This window comes from Cynocephalus volans, chromosome 2, assembly GCF_027409185.1.
Source record: "Cynocephalus volans isolate mCynVol1 chromosome 2, mCynVol1.pri, whole genome shotgun sequence".
Taxonomy (NCBI): domain Eukaryota; kingdom Metazoa; phylum Chordata; class Mammalia; order Dermoptera; family Cynocephalidae; genus Cynocephalus; species Cynocephalus volans.
Window position 1 is genome coordinate 166,987,927 of NC_084461.1, and position 22,399 is coordinate 167,010,325.

The window sequence follows — 22,399 nt, forward strand, 5'->3', positions numbered from 1 at the left end:
CGGCGGGCCGGTCGTGAGAGGCGGCGGCGAGCCCAGCAGGCGCCGTGGGGACCGACGCGGGCGGCGCCTCCACTTCACAGGATGCTCCGGCCGGACAGCGGGGGCCGCGCGCGGGCGGGAAGCGGCGCCTTGTCCCGGAGAACACCCGCCGTCCGCCCTCGCCAGGGCTCCGGGCCTCGCGCTCCTCCGCGCAGGCCTACCCGCCCAGAGGCCGCCCGCCGCCGCCGCTGCGTCCCACCCTTCCGGGCGCGGCCCACGCTCCCCGGGGCCCCGCGTCGCCACGAGTCCTACCGGCTTTTAGCTCAGGGCCGAGCCGCCGCCGCCCGCGCGGAACCCGGCGTCCGCGAAGCCGCCCTGGCCGCCGGCCGCCCGCCTTCCAGGCCGCGCCGGATGCCGCGCTCCCCCTGCCGGCCGGCGGCCATGTCCCAGCGGCGGCGGCGGAACTTGCCGAAGGGCGCGGGCCGGAAATGGCCGAAGCCGGCGCTCGCGACCCACTTTCCGGAGGGCGCCCAGAGGCCGCCGCTGGGCGCGCGGGGTTGGGGGCGCGGGGCCGGCGCTGGGGATTGTGGGAGGCGTGGGAGGCGCGGGAGCGTGTGGCGGGCGGGGATGCGCGGGCGTGGAAGCCGGGCAGGCTCAGGAACGCGGGTGGCGGCGCGGGGAGTTCTTCCCGGCGGAAGCCCCCTCGCGTGGGAAGGGGACCCCTGCCAGAGCCCAGGGAGTGGGAAAGGGAGCCCAGCCGCGGCCTGTGGGCTTGAAACACGGGGACTGTTTAACCACAAAGAAAATACCGGGCTCCACAGAACAAAGGTCACCTCAGTGCTGTGGGCGAGCCACATGAAAGCGAGGGGACGAGGACACCATGACTAAGAGCAACCCCTGTGAACCGAAAAGCGCACGCACTCTGCAGTCCCCGGAACACGTGACGTTCTTCCCACACGCGGGAAATCAGGACAGAACCTCCTGGATAACAGGAACAGGTGATTGGGGTCGGGGCAGGAACTCTTCCAATCCTCAAAGAGAAGAGACACCTGGTCACTATTGCCCACTCGGGAACGAGCTAAAACCATCTTTTAAAATCTGTAACTTCGGTTTATCTGAAATGAAATGGGCTTCAGCGTTTTTTTTTGTTTTTTTTTTTTTAAGGTTTTAATCCCCAAAGGACAGGGCGTCTACTCCGGGGTTTGCTCACCAGGGGACCCCAAACAAGCCTGGCCAGGCTGGCTCCCGGCCCTGGCTTGGGTGGTCTGCTGCTCGCAGAGACAGGTGTCTAGCCTTTCCTGGTGGCCAGGAAAACGCTGAAGACTGATTCTTCCATTCCCACAGGGGACAGTTTGGGCTAAGGATGCCGTTTGCAAAACAAAACTAAGAAAACCTCTAGCAGCCTGTTTTCTCCAGCGCACGCCTCGCCTCGTCTCTCCATAGCCAGGTCAGCCCCTCCTCCTCATCCTCCTCTTCCTTTCCTCTCTCCTGACATCTCCTCACCGCCCCTCTCCAGCTTTCCTTCCTCCCCACACCTCACTCTTCCTCTCCTTCCCCCTTTCAACAAACATACTTTCAACGTCCTACCACCATCAGGTACGTGCAAAAACAAGCCCTTCCTAACTTTTACCAAGAAGTTTGTTGAGGAAAATCAGGAGGGGGGAAGCAAGATTTAAAAATTGGAAGCATTTCAGAAAATGGAAATGGAGGAAACTTGTCCACGTATCATGGATTGGGACTGTCTTCTCTTTTCTTTCTAAACAGTTCATCTACTTTGCTGTCCTCCAGAGGCGCGTGGCAGCAGCAGGCAAGAGCCTGACAGGGTGGGAGGAGACGCACAGAAGACACCGAAGAATTACCAGGTGTTGGTTCATGTCCACACTGGTGAGAGTGGACGTGCAGATGATACCTGCTACCTGGAAGACTCAGTCTTCTTTTACATTTCAGTAGCAGAACATGTTGCTGCCCCTAACGTTTATTTATTAGGTTTACATGTGAACCACGCTTTAAGAACACCTGAAATGTGGCGTACCCTTGACTGCCCGGGAGCACTGGCTGCTGCAGACCAGCCCTGCCTCTTTGGATCTTCTGCGCCTACACTCCTGCCTCTCCTTCCTCTCAAACAGTTCCGTCTCAGGCACCTCTTCTAGCTCCTGCTCCTTCTCCTAAAAGGTGTTCCCCACCAACGATATGACTTGGGCTACTTTCTTTTTCTTCTCCACACTGGCCAATTTCAACCAGTTTCCTTGCATCATCTCCGCCTGTAAGCAGATCCATTGCTGCCCTGTTCCAGTCCCTGTTTCCCAGGGGCCCTCTGGACATCATCACCTTATCATCAACCTGTTAGTATATATTTTATGAATACTTAATTGCTGGGCAATAAGTTAAACCCTTTATATGCACTGTCTCATTTTAATCCTTACAGGGAGGTATCAGCTTATAGACAGGCAACTGAGACTTCAAGAAGCTAAATATGGGGCTCAGGATATCTAAGTGTGGTGCAGAGCACAGATGGAACTCCAAATCTTCCTCACTCTTAAACCCATGTTCTTGGCCAGAACAATCTGGTTGTCTCACCAGGACCTTCAACTTAATATATCCCACACTGAACTCATCTTTATCTTTTCTCCCTTTGCTCTGCTCACATGTCCTTGTATACAATAATATAACCATTATCTTTCCTAACACAGAAATCCAAACCCTAGCATCATGTTTGACTTCTCTCTTTACTCCACACTGAATTAATTTCCAAGACTTAAAGCCTTTACCTGTAGGATCTCTACCATCCATCCTCTGCAATCCCACACCTGCTTCCCTGGTTCAAGTCCCCGTTACTTCTCTCCTGGACCGTTGCCTTAATATTGCAATTCCTGGCTCGGAAAATCCGATCACATTCATTGGTAAGTCTCCTCAAGAAAGAAGCCAAGGCAGCAAGATGCACTACAAAGGTAGTCTTCACTGATCTCTCCCTCTTTTAACATTTAACAGCACTTACTTTCTCTACTTTACATTTTGGAACTTACTCCAAAATAGTTGTGTTTGTTGTTGTTTAGCAGTCATATATATAGATCTTTATCTGCACCAAGGAATTAGGGAAGGTGTGCCTTTGGTACCTGATAGCAGGAGCCTGTGGGTCTCCTCTCTACAACACAATCACAGGGACCTAGCATCAGCAGCATCCAGTCTCCTTCTTTCGGCTCCAAATTTTAAATTCCCAGGAGAGAGACATGATTGGCCCAGGTTGGGCCATTTGTCCACCCTTGATCAATCTGCTTTGGTAAGCAGCAGGTCAGCCTGGTCTAACAAGGCAACTGAGAGCCTTGCCTGTAAATAGGGCTTGTTCCCAGAAAAGAGGGAGGCACACACCATTCATCCATTTGTTTATTCATTCATTCAGTCAGCCAGTAGTTGAGCACCTATTTAAATATACACAACTGTTCTTTCATGTATGCAAAATGTTTAAAACATGGCCCTGCCCTGACCCCATGAAAGCAACCACATAAAAAGATAAGACATCACCAGATAAAAAGCATAACAGTACTCACCCATGAGAGACCATCAGTTCAATTACATGTGATGGAAGAGACCTCACTATACCTTGTATAAGCCTTTGGTGGTGAAAGTAGTCAGGACTAAAGTGCACATGTTCAGCAAAAGTTCACAGCAGCCCTATTAGTAATAGACAAAAACAAAACTACCAAATGTCCATCAGCAGTAGAACAGAAACAAAGTACGGTGTATTCACATAATGTAATATTTAACAGCAATGAGAATGAATGCTCTACAAATATGCACAATATTGCCAAATCTTACAATGTTAAACAAAAGAAGCCAGACACCAAGGAGTCTATAGTGTATAATTTCACTGATACAAGGTATAAAAACAGGCAAAACTGATTTACCCTTAGGGAGTCATAACTTGAGGGGAGCAAAAGGGGGTATGTGGTTGTTGACAAAGCTGTTTCTTGAGCTGGGTGCTGGGTATACGGCTTGTTCAGTTTGTCAAAATTCATCAAGCTGTACACTTACCATATGTGCCCTTTCCTATGTGTATCATCCTCCGATAAAAAGCTTTTAAAAATAAGTAATCGGTGCTCAAAGCAAGGTGTTCATCACCTTTGAACATCACCATGGTTACCCTAGAGTTGCCAGTTACTGCCACACACCCCCACCCCCCACCCCCACCTTCATAGAGAAGCCAGGACACCCGCAGCCTCAGAAGGAGCCACTAGCCTTACTGCATGGCCTCATCCCCTCTGGTCCCAGCTGACTGGACTTTTCCTTGCCTGTAAACTTGGGAGCAGGACACTGTGAAACTGAGCCAGGTGACAGGAAGCTCCTGGTCTCGAAGCTTATACAGACTCAGGGGAAAGAATCCCCGGACATAAGCACGGTGAGATACCAAGAAAGCTGGTCTGCAGAAAACAAGAGAATAGAGCCTACACACAGAGGAAAGCAAGTAAACCCAGGAGACGAAGGGAGAAGCATCAGGGGCTGTTGACTTTCAGCTCTGGGACCCACATGTCCCAGCTGTCATTGGGTGTCCATGACATTGCTTGTATAGCCCTACTATTAAAAACAAAAACAAAAAAAACCTTATTTATTTAAGCTAACATGAATAAGTTTCTGTTCCTGGCAACCAAACACGCCCTGACTAGGGAAATAATATTTTTCCCTGAAAATAACTGAGGAGTTATGTGCCAGACACTGCTCTAAGCACTTTTCATGTATTATCTCATTTAGTCCTTGTAACAACCCTTCAGAGTAAATACCATTATTATTGCCATTGCATAGATGAGAAAACTGAAACCTAGAGAGGTGAGGTAAACTGCCCAAATCACACACCTGGTAAGTGGTGGTACCAGGTTGTGGACCCAGGCAGTCTGACTGCTGAGCCTGAAATCCTAACCACTACATCACACTGCAGCACAAGAAGAGGCATGCCAACTGTGGCGATGGGAACCGTATGCTACATGAATGGATTCAACTAGGACATCCGATTTGTTAAAAGAGTCCACATGTAGAAATGATACAAAAGAGTGGTTGTCTAGAGAAGGTGGTAAGCATTTATTACTTTCACTAGGTTCGAGTTGTAGATGTTACAGAAATATAAAATGCACAGACTGTGACAAATCATACTTTATAAGACTGTGTCTTTCACCAGGAAATTCTTTATTTTACAGATTTCAGCACAGTGTTCTTTTAGGGGGTCCCCACAGATTACTTCTTTTTCCCACACTGTTTAATACCCAAGAGAAGGAGAGTTTATGGAAGGAGACATTGATGACAGACGTTACTTACATCATAGGGAGCAAGGCGCCAGTGGTCTCTTACCATGGTGATGGCTGCCAGACCCTCAAGCCACTCAGCAAGGCTTCTAGATCTATCACAACCAAGCCATTGGTGACCCCGCAGCCTTCAAAAGGTATGATTCAGGCATTATTGCTGAGTTTAAGTCAGATAAGAACTTGTTCTGTCTGTAATGCTTTGATTTTAAAAGAAAGTGCTGACAGCCACTATTCAAGACCTTTTCTATATATAAATGATTGAGCAATTTTATGGCTTATAATTAGAACAATGCATGATAATTTCTAGATTACTGTTCCAAGGTTACTCTTCTCTTTGGCCTATCAATGCCAAAAAGACAAAAGGTTATTGTCTAAGCCTTGGTGGGTAGCATTCATTACTCTGCTCAATGGCTCACTGTGAAAGTCCTGGCTTTGATTACCTTTGGGCTGTCTTTTGTCGAGCAACAGGTGGGGCAGTTTGGGTGCTTCACAGATAATTTGTATCAAGAACAATGAGTTAACATCAGCTCCAAAACAAAAAATGTTTTGTTGTCAAAAAAGTATGTTAACCCATTACCTCATGCCATAATATTCACTTCCTTGCCTTGTGGCTGCGGAAAAACAAATTTTGTACTAGTTTCACTTCCAAAAAGCTTAGCCTAGGGCCGAGCCTGTGGCGCACTCGGTAGTGTGCTGCGCTGGGAGCGCGGCGACGCTCCCGCCGCGGGTTCGGATCCTATATAGGAATGACCAGTGCACTCACTGGCTGAGTGCCGGTCACGAAAAAAAAAAAAAAAGCTTAGCCTAATTCAAACCTGTTATCTACAAAACATAGCTAACCTGGAATGACCAATTAAGATTCAAATTATCTGTGACAGTAGATAGCAAATACCATCAATTTTCTAAGGTTGCTCCTGGAAGTTCTATATAAGGATACGAATGTCCCCTAAGGCAAACATAAACGCACCTAACATTTACCCTAAATTATGACAGTTAGTAGCAAAAATGGACTCAGTTAAACATGACATGTCACAACACGGTCTGGCAGTTTGGAGAACTTAGCATAATGAGAGCTATAACCAGAGAACAGAAGCAAAATTAGGCAAAGCATTGATGGCTGAGTTCCAGTGTCACATTTGTATGCAGCTCTATGACTCCACAATTGCCCTTACATCAAAAAAGTTATACATAGATTCAAAAAATCAACTGCTCACTACTTACACTTAAAAACACCTCCTGTAAACAAGACATTCCCATTGAAAATTGGCAAAATGTCATAAAGTTTCTTAAAGAACATCAATTAACTTCTTAGTTAACCAATTGTGCTCTGAAATCAAAATTGAAGGTGCAATTTCCAAAAGTAATCACACTAAATACTTTTAAAGTGTGTGTGTGTGTGTGTGTGTGTGTGTGTGTGTGTGTTCACAACATTTGGAGTAAATGTAGAAAAAAATCGCAGTAATTTCTACCAACCACATTTTCAAAACAAAAATGTATAGGTTTTAAATCAAAACATGACAGTTTGCAACAAGATTTTACTGAAGAGAAAGTTTTTCTCTATTTTCCTTAATTTTACTCGTAATTAATTCTCAATCTAAATGGTGAGAGCATGATTCTACTAGGATCTAAGTCAACCCCAGAACAAGATAATCATTGATTCCTTCTCCAGCCCAAGCCTTTGGCCTTGCAAACACTATGCCACAAGTCAAAAATGGAACCAGCTGAAAATGTGACCACATTTGTACAAACTCATCAATTTGGGGGGCAAAAAACTAACAATCCAAAGTTCATTTCTAATGGACAGTGTCAGGTATTTCATTCTCATGTAAAAAGAGGAGGTTCTGGGGAAGGAGGGGGACAGCTGGCTGGTACTGGGATCCAAACTCTCCACCTTGCTGTTACAAGGCAGCGCTCTAACTAACTGAACTAGCCAGCCAGATCTCCATGTAAAAAGAGACATGCATAATTACATCATGTGTTAAGTAAATATGAAAACACTTTACAAGTTCAAGTACCATTATGCATTTGAGTATTTTATGTATATTTAACTATGCTGCAGTGATGCTCTATTTATCTTTTTTTGTTTCATGTTTAATTACCTTAAATAATAAACATCTAAATATTAGCAGAAACACAAATTAGCAGCAAAAAAATCCCCACAAAAACTGATGCATTAAATATTTGCCAGCTTTGTGGCTTCCTTCCAACTCATGAGCACAATTTTATAAAATTGCTATCTCTATGTATCAGTCATTTCAAACTCTTTTTCCACTTACTTTGAACGGACTATTATGTGTTTCTATATGATCCTCATAATCATCTCCAAATGTTCTAGAGCATTCTATAGTCCAGCTCAGTGGTTCCTGACTGACAGTGGACTGAGAAAGGATGAAGTTTTCATCAGTCTACAGTCAAATGAGAAAAGCTAAGACAATTTAGTGAGTTTTTAATAAGGTTAAATTTATTCAATTAAAAGGATTGTCCCCTATTCTGAGATTATGTCCTTTTCCCTTTTTTATGTCCAAATGTGCTTTTGTGAAATGATAGTGGTGGTAGATGGCAGCTTGTTCTTCATCTTCCTTACTTGACAAAATACTGAAACATACTCATTTTCATACTCCCTCCCCAATTATTTTTTATTTTATGGTCAATTAAATCTAAAAGTCCAGTAACGACCAGTCTGCCTAACTACACCCCCCATGGCATTTTAAGGTTTGCAACCCCCCACCAAATGTTTTTGGGGAAAGTCTCCTGTGGTAGTCAGTCAGACTCTGAAACCACCCCCAATGATCCCTGCCCTTGGTAGTCACATCCTTGTGTGGTCCCCACCCACGCTATAACCAAGGTTGGTGTGTGCAGCCCATAGAACACAGCAGAAGTGAAGGTACGTCACTTCTAAGAGTCAGTGATACAAGGCATTTCAGCTTCCATCTCAGTTACTCTCTCTTTCTTGAGTCACTCACTCCAGAGCAGATCTGCCAGTGCCAGTCAAGCCTTGAGAGAACAGCAGCGGAAGCATCTGAGCCAGAAACACCCCAGTAAACCACTCCTGAATTCCTAACCTACAGAAACTGCGAGATCATAAATATCTGCATTTTAAACCCCCAAGTATGAGATACTTTGTTGTGCAGCAATAGATAATTCATACAGATCCTTTATCCTATTTCAACTGCAAGATGTTTATTTTAAATTTCTTTGGTTAATAAATCAGTCCCTAGATTCTAATATTCAGGTCAAATATAATCTCTAGAGTGTATGTTCCTTTACTGAATTCTTGCCTTCTTTTACCTTCAGTGTTTGATTTTCCCACACTTTTACTGCTGTGTGATTTATCACAATTTTTTCTGGGGTTTTTTTGGTGGCTGGCGAGTATGGGCATCTGAATCCTTAACCTTGGTGTTATTAGCACCATGCTCTAGCCAGCTGAGCTAACTGGCCAGCCTACAACTGTTAAGATATTCACAGCCCCAGCAGTGCAGAGCAGAAGCTGCTTGACATGGAGAGAAGATCAGCAATGACTATGATCTCCATCACTCTAGCTTTGATTTACTTAATGCTGACTTTTTACTTCTCCGTTGCTTTTTCTACTTTACCCATATTGACCAGGGTCCCCAGTAAACAGAACAATCCATCTCCAGCCGGGAATCAATTCTGTAAGTTTGTAGGCTTAGCTTTAGAAGAATCATTCTGTGTAAATTTGATATTTTATGAAATTTCAGACATTTGGTAAATTACTGTTGACAAAATCCCTAACCCCAGCTGTCCAAATCTTTACTAGACGCATCCCTACCTCAACAGAGGAGCATATCTCATATTTCAGTGAGAGAACAGAAGACAGCAGACATGATCTCTTTTAAATGCCCTCCTTCCACCTTTAAACCTATCTAGAAGTACTGGGGTGAAAAAATTATTATTTTAGCAGAAGCCAGAGTTCCCCTTAGAGATGGAAAATGCCTACCTTGATTTGACACTTGAAGTACAGAAGAAGAGAGCCTGGCTTAGAATAAAACTATGAAACAAAGAGCTAAACAGACCTACGTTTTTTTAAGAAGCCCAAGAATAAGGGAACTGGAGGAGAGGAAACGGAGTTGGATAGGGAGAGACAGGGCTCAGACAACAGTGTGGGAGGCTGGAGCTGGGGGAGAGTGTTCCCAGCGACGGGGGAACTGAACAATGTTTAAAATAGAGATATCTATTATTGGACTCTAAGTTATTTGTGTTGCTAAGGATATGAAATCCCTTAAGCCTTCAATAGTATCTGTCACATGCATAAATGTCTTATGTGAGTGACTTTGGGGGGAAATTTTTTTAAAAGGCGGTGGGGGCAGGGTGCTGAGTTCCACAGCTGCGTCAGCATGGAACCAAGACATGGGAATGGCCCCGGGAGGTGAGGGACACATGAGACTAAGAATTCAGTGGAAACGGATACTCAGAGCCAAAGAAGCCACCAGGAGATGAGCCCCTGGGAATTCACAGACCCCTTCGATGAAACTCCCGTGCATGCACAGGGGCATAAGCCAATGTTACTTGAATTTCAAAAAACAGTGGTACCTTAGCTGACATCTGGGAACATATTCACTGATGATTCTTTCGTCTGTTCTGGCCTTTGACAGACAGATGTCCCTAAATCCTTCCCAAAACTAGGTGCTCCGTTTTGTAATGGAATCTAAATATGCTTCCTTCAGACCTTGCTCAATCAATTATTCTCTCTACTACATACACACTCAATATCCTCCTCACTACAGGGTTCTCCCCCTGCCATTTATAAATGGGCTCCGGCCAAAACTACCACTGTCTTACAACAGGGGCTTTGAACCCCAATAGATTTAGATTTGAATCCTTGTTCCACTATTTATTAGTGGTGGAACTTCATGCATATTACTGAGCCCCTCTATACTCTCTCAGCTATGATTTCCTCATCAGAAAATGGGCATAATAACAGGACCTGCCTCATAGGAGCATTGTAAGTATAATCCTGGGTAATGCATGTGAATTGTTAGCCCAGTGCCGGGCGTACAGTGTGCCCTCAATAATGTTAACTGCTGTCACATCATCATTCACCAAGATTCTTAAAAGAGTAATTTCTCCTCTGTGTCCACTTCCTCTACCACTACTCACTCTTTAATCCCTGGGAGGCTGGCTCCTGCCAATCTACTAAAATTGCTCTAATTAAGATAACCAGTGACTTCCTAATTCACTAGTCCTGGTGAATCTTTTCAGGCCTCCTTTTGGAACCATTCTGAAGAACATGGTAGAGTCACCAGCCTTCCTGAAACGGTCCTATCTTTGCTTTTCACGACACTGCTCTTTCACTGTTCTTTCTCTTTTCTTTCACTGAGTCTTAATTCTCCCCCATCCTTTAAATATTAGTGTGCCCAGGATTCCACCCTGAGCTATCTTCTGTTCTCATTCAGACTCACAGGATGAACCCATCCAAGGCTTCAGCAGCCAGATCTCTATGTTTAGCCCAGAACTTTCTTCTGCACACTTGAGCCAAAGTGCTCACTAGATGTCTTGTACTGTTTTCACAAATCCAGTCATCCAAATCAAATCTGTAGAGACCATAAACAAAATCATTATTTTCTCTGCCTTCCCCAATTCTTTCCCTTCTCTAGTAATTATTTTCTTTGTTAACAATGTCACAATCCAGCCAGTAGTCCAAGCTGCAAACAGCAGCTGGTGTCCTTCCTGTCCCCTTCACCCACCATGCGCACTGGCTATCAGAGCTTGACAATGCCACCTCCAGAATCCTATGGCTCTCCCTCAGTTCTGACACCCTCCTGCATGACTCCACTGTATTTCAGAGTGGGCTTAAGGGTTGTATGGGCTTAGGTTCAAATATTAACTGTGCCATAAACTTACTATGACTGTTCTTGGTCAAGGTGCTTAATCTCTCCTACCTCAGGTTTTTGTGATAATTAAATGAGCTATCTTATGCCAAATGGTCAACACACAGTCTGCATTCAGCAAACATTGCCCTGTGTCCCCTTCCTTGGGTATTCATCACCACATGGTGTAATGCATTTCCACCTAGTCTGTCCTGCCCTTTCTCCTCCAAATTGCCCTGGAGTTATTTTTTCTAGAAAATAAATCTGGTACCACATTACCTCCTACCTTAAAACTCATCAACATTTTCTTTTTTCCTGTGGAACAAAGTCCCAGTTCTTTAACATGATAAGTGATAAGTTCCAACTGCCTTTCTTGTCCCCTCTCCCCCAGCCCAGTGATCCAAAACGTGAGCTGTTCAACAGCTACAGTACACACTGGCTCAGTCTGTACAAGCTGATCCCACCAGCTGTAATTTCTTTCCCCACACCCAAGTTCTGTCCAACTAGCAAGCATTTTTATCCCTCAAGACCTACTCCAAAAGCTGTCACTTAAACAGTGACACCTATTCCAATTAAAAAAAAAACAACAACCTATTTTATCGATACACACATACACAAAGGAAGAGGGAGAGAGAGAATAATAAAACAAACGTGGATGTGGCAAAATATAAAGTGTATATATCTCAAAACCACAATGTACACTGTAAACATATATAATATGTAATTTTAATTTGTCAATTATACCTTAATAAAGTTAGGGGGAGGTAACACTTCTCTGGGTATGCTTTTTTAAGTAGTTCTGACTTCTGAAATCGTGTTAATATTTTAAATAATGAAAAAAACTGAAAACAAATCGACAAGGGGGGAGGAAACCTTTAAAATGGAATATAAACAGAAGAAATGAATCTAACTGCATTTTAAATAAGTAAGGAAAAAGGAGAGGACAACTAATCCAAACAACTTTTGGACGCAGTATTCTGACTGTGTACCCTTAATCCAAGACAAAAAGAAGGAGAAATACAGGTATCGAACTCTAGCTTGCTTTTCATATAATGGAAGTATTAATGCTGCCTTCTCTAAGCTGCTATAAATGTTTTTATTTTTACTATAAAATGCCCAGATTGAGTTCTAATTATTGGTTTAAACATTTGTCTCATTTTATTAGATTGAGAGCTTCTTGAGGCAAGAACATAAATTGCCTTTTGGAGTTAGGAGTATTCTAATTCAGGGCAATTTCATGTTGCTGGCGCAGTATGTTCCTGGAATACTGTTATGCTACAATGTGGGCTCACAGTAAAATACGGCTGGACACTCGAGATGGGAACGAGAACAGAAAACGAAACTTTGGTTTGGAGCATAGCATGGTGCTGGCATTAATTTAGTAGAGGTACGGTTCTGCCTCTTTAGGGAATCTTCTGCAGGCAAAGCTGGAAAGTCCACCGCTGGTGCCAGGCAGATACACAACAGGCTGCAGCTGGTGTGAGGGAGAGTTCTCATGAAAGTTGGAGCCGAACTGCCCTGGATGCCTTGGATCCGACCCCTGGGCACTATCACTTCCAATACACATACCAGAGGAGGTCAGCCCCATCCGTGGTTAGCCAGAGTTTGATTATAAAGCCCACAGGTTAAGGAATCAAACGGTTGGGGAATGTTGGAGAAATCACTCTTCCCTTCTGCCTGTGCCTGCTGCGATCGAGAATTTAGGAAACTTCTTCTCCACAGTACTGAAGAGACAGCTTCGATCCTTCTCTCTGCTCACTCTGCTTACTAAATCTTCTTCACAGAAGAAAAAAATTATTCATATGATTAGTGAGACTAGGTATGGGGTCACTGCGCACTCACTGCCTAGGCTCCCTTCTTTCCTCCACGCAGTAGCAGGTACAGCAGTTTCCAGTGACTTTGCCAATGTCTATGGGAAAAGTTCAACTCATGGAGAAAGAAATGAGAAGCTTATGTTGACCTCGGGTCCAAGCCACTTCTGCAGACCAGCTTTAGCAGGAATAAAGCTGGTATTTTAATCCCAGTCTGACTCCTCTGACTGTGCCATCTGGTTCAGGACTCAGAGCTGAGAGAGGGTAACGAAGGGCCCCTCAGAACCCCAACAGCGTCCTACTGATCTTTGGAGCCCGGCGCCTCTCCTGGTGCTTGTTCTATTACAAGCTCTCAAATACGTTTTGTGATCTCGAACTCAGAGCGTGTGGCACGCAAGCATATGGCAGCTCACAGCTATTATCAGGGCTGTTTTTTTTTATAACCATACAAAGTGATTTTTGAAGCTTTTCTAGTTTGTCTGAGGGCTCTGAGGCTACAAGAAAGCAGGATTTTGTTAGCAGAGGGGAGAGAGAGCTGTGTCTTTGTGCGTCACTGTGACAGCATGGCCGGGGAGTGATATCCCAGGGGAGCTGTCAAGCAGCTTGGCTGCAATTCCAGCAAGAAAGTGGTAGAAACACAATTTTAGCAATAATGATCAAACGCTTTTTGAAATTTTCCTTTATCCTTGAAATGCCTTGTGTTGCTGCAAATCTATTCATCACTGCTCATTCGTCTGCAGCAAGGTATCTCTTTATGTATCTATACATAGAAGTCACAGCACTTGAAGACTAGCAGAGAGACAAGGGCTCCTGGGCATTGTGGGACAGTCAAAATGGTAAAAGTAAAAGCAGCTCCAAGGAGGTAGGAAATTTTTAAAAAATAATAAAAGAAGGGGAAGCAACAGGAAATCACCTCACCCAACAGGGCATTGGTTGTTACAGTGGACACCATGACCTTTTGATATTTTCACTGTGACCGTCTCTGGTGCCTCCATCTTATTTTTGCCCTCTTATCTCTTCCATGAATTTCCTTCATTCCTTCTCTCTCTTCTCTCCAGGATGCTCAACTTCCCCCTGCATCTATCGCCTCCTACACCTCAGCCTATAAACATGTGCAAGTTTCTTACACCCCTAGAAACCTCCAACTACCCCCAAAGACCATATTCTATCTCCTCCTCTCCATGGCTAAGCTGAGATCCTATTCCAACACTACCCAACGCACAGAACGACACAGGATCTACTGGAGGTGCAGACCCCCACCCAGACCTACCCAGTCCCAACTCTGTGGGTGTGGGTGCAGGAATCTGGGTTTCTACACGCTATGCAGGCAATTCTCAGGCGCACTGGCATCTGACACATGCTGCCTGTTCTTCATGCTTCGGCTCTCTCCCCACTTTGGATTGTCTTCCTCTTTTTCTGTTTTTCTGGCGGCTGGCCAGTCCAGGGATCCAAACCCCTGACTTTGGTGTTATAACACGCACTCTAACTACCTGAGCTAAATGGCCAGCTCCCTCAGATTGTCTTCTTCTGTCTCTTCTTCCACGTCTGCATTCTCCAGGGCTCTGGCCTGGGCCTCAGCGTTCCTCTCACTATATCCTTTTTCTAAATGATCTCAGCCACCTGAAGCCTGATTTGGTTATTTGTCTGTTTTAACACGGGTCTATACCAGTGATTCTCAAGTTTACATCTCCATCTCTGGCCACTTTTCTGAGCCCCTAGAATGTCCAGTTGCTTTCTGGACCTTTCTACCAAAATGTTGCAGTTTCCTAAACTCAGTATGTCTAAAATGAACTCAGTATCCACTAAACCCACTCTGCATCAATATTAACAATCTGGGTCATATAGTAGCACTGCCACCAGCTTGGCCCTGCCACCCCTGGATCAAGTCACTCTATCACATTCAGGCGTCCCCGTTTACTGACTGCAGCTCCTACCATGAAGTCCGGCCTACGAACAAGAGCAATCACAGAGCTCTCCAAGGACACTGGACTCCCCTCCCATATTTATTCTCACAGTACTGGTGGATGGTGTATCTTCTGGACCACCCCCCCCCCCGTGTGGGTGAGCAGTTCTCAAATGACGGACTCAGTCTAGCGTTCCAATCTAGAGCCTTTGAATCCTTCCTCTCCATCAAACCCAGGCACACAAGCACTCCCGGCTCACTCCTGCTGGGCAACCCTTTGGGCTATGTTTCAGCTAGCTAACCAACCAAACAGAGCCCCTTCTAACTCCCAAGCTGTGACAGTAAGTGCAGCATCACTGCTTAGTGAACTCACGTGAAAAAATTTGGCTCGATCCAACTTTATATTCCTTCCAACATTATCCCACATGTCTCCCAAATTTCTGTCCATATAAATTAGAAAACTCGGTAAGTTCTTTTGGAGTGTAGTGCACCTCTTTATAGGCCACACTTTGTACCTCACCTTTGGGGGCCTGCTGGGACTTGAGTCTACTTACAGGTTCTAGAAGGTGGGTCCTGAGGAGACTCAGCATTGTCTTGCACTGGCAACTGCCTCAGGGGAGGCCAGTAGGTTTCTTCCACCAATGCATGGTTAACCCTTCAGAGGCAGAAAGGCTACTCCACCAGGGTAAGGATGCCACTTCCACTGGCTGGGAGGCCAGTCCCCTAGAGGTGGGGAGACCTCTTCCACTGGTAAAAAAGACACCAGAATTTGGGAGCACAATGCCCCTATCCTCACCAGGGTCTTTCCACATGTCCCCATCAGGCTGGGAGTTCGACATGCATTGTAATCCAGCCAGTTGCAGGATGAGGTTCTGCGTTTGATTTTCAGCAATTCCAGTCCTGTGGTACAGCAGATAAGGCTCCCCTGGAGAGCACTCCTAGACGCTCTTCGGTTGTTGTGGCACTTGAGCTGGGAATGTGAATCCCAGAGGTCATCCTTTTCTTTCACTGCTTTGTCCAGCACAACATTAGGAGCAACTAGCCAACATCATTATATTCATTCATTTGCCAAAACATTTGAACATATCATATACAGAGTCACTTAGCTCTTTGTTTCTAAGAGAAGTGGATTAGAAGTATCCAACACAGTATTTTCCATATCTCTATAAATAGCTCATGTTATGGTTAAAGAAAGAAACCTCAGAACCAATTCAGAAAACTCGTTCTTAAAATTCTGTTCCTCTAACACCAAGGCCATGGGTTCGGATCCCATATAGAGATGGGTGAGCATGGTGCTGGCAACACCAAGTCAAGGGTTAAGATCCCCTTACTGGTCATCTATTAAAAAAAAATTTTTTTTTAAATAAAATTTTGTTCCTCTAGAACCACTCTCAGTACCAAAATCTATATTAGGGTTGTCCAGAGAAACAAAACGAAAAGTAGAGCCAACAATCAATTAATTGATCTATCTATCTATTCACAGATACATAGGAAAAGCTAATCTCACCACAAACACCATCACACAGTAAGAAAATTGTATATGGAGAGAGACAAAGAGATTTATTATAAGGAATTGGCTCACACAATTATGGAGGCTAAGTCCCGTGATCTGCTGTCTGCAAACCAGAGACCCATGAAAGCTGCTGATGTGATTTACTCTGCATCCAAAGGCCAGAGAATTGGGGAAGCCCATGGTGTAAATCCCAGTCTGAGGGTGAGAGAAAATGAGATGTCCCAGCTCAAGGAGGCAGGTGGGACACAAAAGGGGTGAATTCCTCCTTCCTCTGACTTTTGTTCTGTTCAGGCCCTCGATGGATTGGACGATGCCTATCCACATTAGAGGAGGAAATCTACTTTATCAGGTCGACCAGTTCGAATGCTAATATCATCCAGAAACACCCTCACAGACACACCTAGAAATAATGTTTAATCTGGGCATCCCCTGGCTAGTCAAGTTGACACATGAAATTAACCATCGCAAGGATGCATGACTAAACTGAGCAAGAACTGTATTCACGACACAGTGATGAAAACATCTGCTGAAAGGAAGAATGCTGTCTGCACAGTTGTGAAGTTCTCTGGGATCATGGTTACTTTTCTAGCGTTTAGATCAATTTCAAGATATATGTATTGCCATCAAGCAGCTTAACTGCAAATATGTGACATCAGTGGTTCTCAAACTTGGGCATGCCTCAGAATCCCCTAGAGGCTTGTGATAGGACAGATTTCTGGGCCTCTCCCCTAAAGTTTCTGATTTAGTATGTTTGGGGAGAGACCAGAGATTTTCTAGCTCTAACAAATTCCTAGGTGATGCTGATGCTGATCAAGGAACCACACTTTGAGAACCAGTAAATTAAAGAGTATAATTGCTATGCCTGACAATCTTTACCACCAAGAGAGGCTAATCTCATCTGCCTTAAGAAAACCATATTGGGGCTGGCTGGTTAGCTCAGTTGATTAGAGTGCAGCTTATAACCCCAAAGACGATGGGTCTGGATCCCGGTACCAGCCAGCCACCAAAGAAAGAAAACCATATTGTAAGGAAAGCAAATAATCCCTGCAAGCACACGCATCAACACCTCCACCTCGTCCACACTCCTTATGGCAGGACAGCATCAGCTGCCTATGGAAAGGCTAAATGCTGGAAAACCAGGAGGAATACACATTCCAGCACTTTAAATTCTATTTCTTTCTGAAAAATCACTGCAACAAAAGCAGAATACATAGTGCAAAGAAATCACACCCACAACTCCCACTCTTCTGGGGTTCCCTTCTCCTCACAGAATGTGCCAGTGAAAAGAAGGATTTTTGTAAATACTACTTTTATCCTAATTCAGTGAACTGATGGGTTAACATGAGGTGAGTCTGCGTAAAGGGTCCACCAACATTTACAAGTGCAGTGGTTCTCCTTTATTCATGCAGACACATTCCAGGATCCCCAGAGGATGCCTGAAACCTCGGATAGTACCAAACCCTACATATGCTATGTTTTTCCCTATAAAACACAGGAACATGTTTTATGTTCCTATAAAAATACCCATGATAAGGTTTCACTTAAAAATTAGGCACAGTAAGAGATTATCAATAGCAACCAAAAGTAAAGCAATTATAACAATATATCAATTATATATCATTGTTAGAACAGTTATAACAATATAATAAAAGTTATGTAAATACGGTCTCTCTCTCTCTCAAAATATCTTATTGTCCCGTACCAACTTTCTTCTTCTGTTCTCGATGTGAGATGGTCATCAAGACAGCCACTAAGTGACTGACGGTGGCAGCATATGCACTATGCATTCGCAGGACAAGGCGTGATTAACGTCCTGGGCTGCACGGAGTGGGGCAGCGTAGATTTTATCTCTCTATCCATTATGGCATGCAGTGTAAAACTTATGGGTTGTTTATTTCTGGAATCTTCCATTTAACATTTCCAGACTGTGGCTGACCAGGCAACTGGAACTGCAGAAAGTAAAACCGCAGACAGGGGGGACAACCATACATTCAACAGGAGCTGGGGTGCATCAGCAAAAGGACAAAGAATTTGCTCTCAGTCTGTCCTCTCCTCCTTTATGTTTCTGAAAGCTGAAGGGACTATCCAAATACCAAAATAATTTAAAGAAGGGGGCACTTTATGACGGTTAACTTTATGTGTCAACTTGATGGGCTCGGGGGTACCCAAACATTTGATCAGATGTTACTTATTCTGGGTGTGTCCGTGAGGGTGTCGTGGAATGGGATCAACATTTGAATCAGGACACAGAATCAAGCAGGTGGTCTCCCTCCTGTGGGTGGGCCTCGTGCAGCCAGTGGAAGACCTGAACAGAGCGAGAAGGCTGGATAAGAGGGGACTCCTCCCGCCTTATGGCTTGAGCGGGTACACACCTTCTTACTGCCATCAGACTCAGGAAACATGAGCCCTTCTCGACTCTCAACCTGCTGGCTTTCAAGCTAGAATTTATGCCATTAGCTCTCCTGGGTCCCCAGCTTACCAACTTGTCAGCCTCCATGATCATCTGAGTCAATTCTTCTAATAAATCTTTTTACATACACCCTATTGGATCTGTTTCTCTGGAGAACGCTACTACAGCACTGGAAGAAATTTCTTTCTAAATCACTTGTTTTCTGCTTTCACATCTACTTCACTAAAAATCAGCACTATTCCTAGCAACGTCTCCCAAAGTCCCTTTAAAGGACGTCTGTAACTTGGCATCTCAGTAAAGGTGATTCAGATCCAATGACTCAGCGGTGATTTCAGCCCTGTTGTGCCATCAGCCCTGAAAGTGAAGTTGGGGTTGAGACTTGCTGGAGGAGGAACACATGCTCAGTCAGACACCCATTGTAATACCCGGGGTGATGCTGATTTCTCTCTGTTAATATCTGAGAATAGAGAGGGTGGAGAGGATACCAAGAGCAGAATCCATGTCTGCAGTCTCCATGATCTGCAAGGACCCCGTTCCATTTCAGTCCTTTGCCTTGAATCTCCTGTATGTGCTACTACAAAAATGACAGGGTTTTCTCCTCTCCATTCCCCCTAATTTCGTGCAACAAACACACTCCTCTCAAACTTCTGAAAACTTTCAGACATACTTTTGAAAGGAAAGAGGCTGTGAAGGACAAGTGAATTAATCTAACAAGAGTAACAGTGTTACACAGAGGAGCCAGTAACTTGAAGAGGAACATTTGATAGGCGTGAAAGAGCAGATGAGCTAACATTATCATTCCTTTAAGTTCTGACAAAGGTAACTGCTGTAATAATTATGCCATTAAAAGAGAGCAATCCAGGGGCCTTGATGCTCCTATTGGAATAATGTGAGGGCAGTTTCCTTACAGCTGGTGCTGTGTAAATTAAAGAAACCCCAGAATGCTTTCCACAGTAAGAGAGGTATCACAGTGGGCCTCAGAGATCCTGCTTCTATCAAAAGAAACAGGGCTACGCTACTGGTTACTGGTACCTGTTAGATGTTTGCCAACCTGCCACACCCAGATAAATGTATATATTAGCCATAATATAGGAAGCATGTTGGGGCTGGCTTCAGGAGATCCAGAGGGTATAAGTCTGAGTCAAAATAATGCTAACGTTAAAGGTAGCCTCCATTTAGTGAGCAATGATAATTACATTAACAGTTAACAACTCTGGGAAGAAGGTATTTAGAAGTGGCCTGCCCAAAGTCACACAACTAATAACTAGTGGAGATGATACATGACCCCGAGTTTCCAAAGCCTATGTTTTTAACCACAATTCAATTCTGCCTCCCGGACTGGCCGGTTAGTTCAGGAGGTTACAGTGTGGTGTTATAATACCAAAGTCAAGGGTTCGGATCCCAGTATCAGCCAGCCACTTAAAAAAGGGGAAAAAAAATGCCTCCCAAAGTGTTAGAAATGATTAATCTTTAAGAAAATGTCACCAATCAAGACTATGCAAAATAAAGAGAGATCACAGGCCTGAGCTATCAGTCCAGTAAGAGTGGTAGCCACTGGCCAGCAGGTCAGGCATCCCAGTACTGACCAGAAATATACACAGTACCTTATACGTGGAATGAGGGAGGAACTGTCAAGACTCCCTCCTGGACCAAGCTTCAGTCAGGCTTCTGTGAGTTCCCTTCTTGGTTAGGCCTCATCATTGGCCAGCTCAACCCAGTTTAGCAAGAATCCCTCCACACTTGATACCTAACCAAGTTCCTATTATTAATTTTCCATCCACTGACCCCCAGACCCTGGCCACGGCTAGAAATCCCCAGGTGCCCCTGTTGTATTCAGAGTTGAGTCTTGACCCCTTTTGCAATATTCTCGAAAAAGCCTTCTTGGCCTATTGAAATTGTCCAGTGCCACTTTTCTTTGACAGGGCACAGGTAAACCCTGGAAGATCTCCATGAATATAACTGCATGCTCTCATCTTTGCAGTTCCAGAGCACCTGGTGCCAGGGCCAACAAACCTACCAATGCAGGGAGCTCCCCATCTCCCAGCCTAGCTTCCCAGGAGAGCTGTCCAGGATGCTGGACTGTGGGCACCTTTATGCAAGCCAAGGAGATAAGCCAGGGAGTTTAAGGGGGAAGCAGAGGACTGGAATACAATCTTAAGAAAGAAAAGAGCCTTCCAGTTTAAACTGGTGAAGTGACTACAAGATCCTTCCCCTCTGCCACTCCAGGGCCCACTGAAATGACAAAAACAGTATCTTGAAAAAGAATGAAATAACAATAGCAGTGCAAAAATAGGAAAGGCTGCCGTCAGCTGGACAGAAAGCTCGAGAATTCCTAGAGGGCCAGAAAGCATAAGGATGAGATGGACAAAGGATAAGCCAAGGAAACCACAGACCCAAACACCATGGGGAAGGCCAGGCCTTGAAAGGAACTGGATGGCAACAGAGAGAAGGCACAGATGTGCCCCATAGACAGTCACTAGGTGATTCGTCCAAGAGCAGCATCTGACCTCCAGCCTCCTCCACCTAAACGCACTCAGCGTTTCCCCTCCAGCTAAACAGAGAAAATCCAGAAGAACAACAAAACAGAGTGCCTGTTAATTAAGGTGTGATTGCAAGGGAAACCATATAACAGGATAGGACAATGGACTTCATTAGAACACACACAGATAAAGACTAAGTGTGTGAAGTAAAGGAAAACTTTCTGAATAAAGAGAAAATAGACAATACTGGTTGTATATGGAACAGTATCTTCAAACTTCTGAGGGAAAGAATATTTTTAACTCTGAATTCTATAGTGAAAGAATCATTCAAAATATAACGGACCTGTAAAAACTCAGTTTACCAACACTCACTGTACATGAAAAAATTACTTCAGGAGCTTGCTCATTCAAAATGAAAAAAGCCCACAACAGAGGTTTAACACGGGTCATCTGAAGCCACGCACATAGCTGTATACATGAGATGCTCACTGCTCTCCTGTGGATCATTTACCCACCTCCTGCCTGGCATCGGGGGACAGACAGATCAATCACCCAACTCAAACACAGACTTATTCCTTTCCTTTAGTCACACCAACCCTGTACAGATTTTCCCTTTTTGTCATACTTTTGTTATTGGGGTACTATACAACCCTACTTATCCAGAGGGCTCTCTGGAAAATTGAACTTTTCTTGCTAATGCCTTAACATCCCTGATTTTCTTTCAGTGCTTATTATTTTTAAAATAATTTTGAATATGTTAACTTCAATTTTTCCAGAGCAAACCGTACAGTGAACAAAATATAATTTGTTTCTCAACTCAGGGTTCTACCATGGATGGGGTCACCCTGTCCCCACAATCACAAACACTTATCCTGAAACCCAGAAAAACAGTCAGATGACATGCCCGTCAGGACCACAGCCACTCAGTGGCAGATGCAGGGTCAGAATCTTCATATCCTGATTCCTAGTGCTAGGGACTGAATTGCATCCCTCCAAATTCATATGTGAGGACATTGACCTATTCTAGCAGTCAGTAAGAACCAACCCAGACACACAAGCTAATTGGGATAAAAATAGTTCATTAAGGAAAATATATCCACTAAAATGTAAATTTATATTTAGTGAGGATTTATTAATTTAAAATATATATACTGTTTTAACCATTTGTATACTACTACTAATGATGA

The 22,399-nt window shown here is 44.3% G+C and overlaps 1 protein-coding gene and 1 long non-coding RNA gene across 4 annotated transcripts in view; one reads left to right on the forward strand and one right to left on the reverse strand.

Annotated features, from left to right (window-relative positions):
* EXTL3 (exostosin like glycosyltransferase 3) overlaps positions 1-22,399 on the reverse strand; it is a 107,073-nt gene that overhangs the window by 61,061 nt on the left and 23,613 nt on the right. For 2 of the 3 annotated variants that reach the window (XM_063086697.1, XM_063086694.1), the window contains exon 1: positions 292-390. The exons of the other annotated variant lie outside the window; for it this stretch is intronic. The gene's annotated coding sequence lies outside the window, so the exon portion shown is untranslated. Of the gene's footprint in view, positions 1-291; positions 391-22,399 lie in introns of those variants that run through there. 3 annotated transcript variants of the gene reach the window in all.
* On the forward strand, positions 627-4,536 carry LOC134370267 (uncharacterized). Its single transcript, XR_010022658.1, has 3 exons — positions 627-977; positions 1,324-1,426; positions 1,744-4,536. It is a non-coding gene; the product is annotated as an uncharacterized LOC134370267 (long non-coding RNA).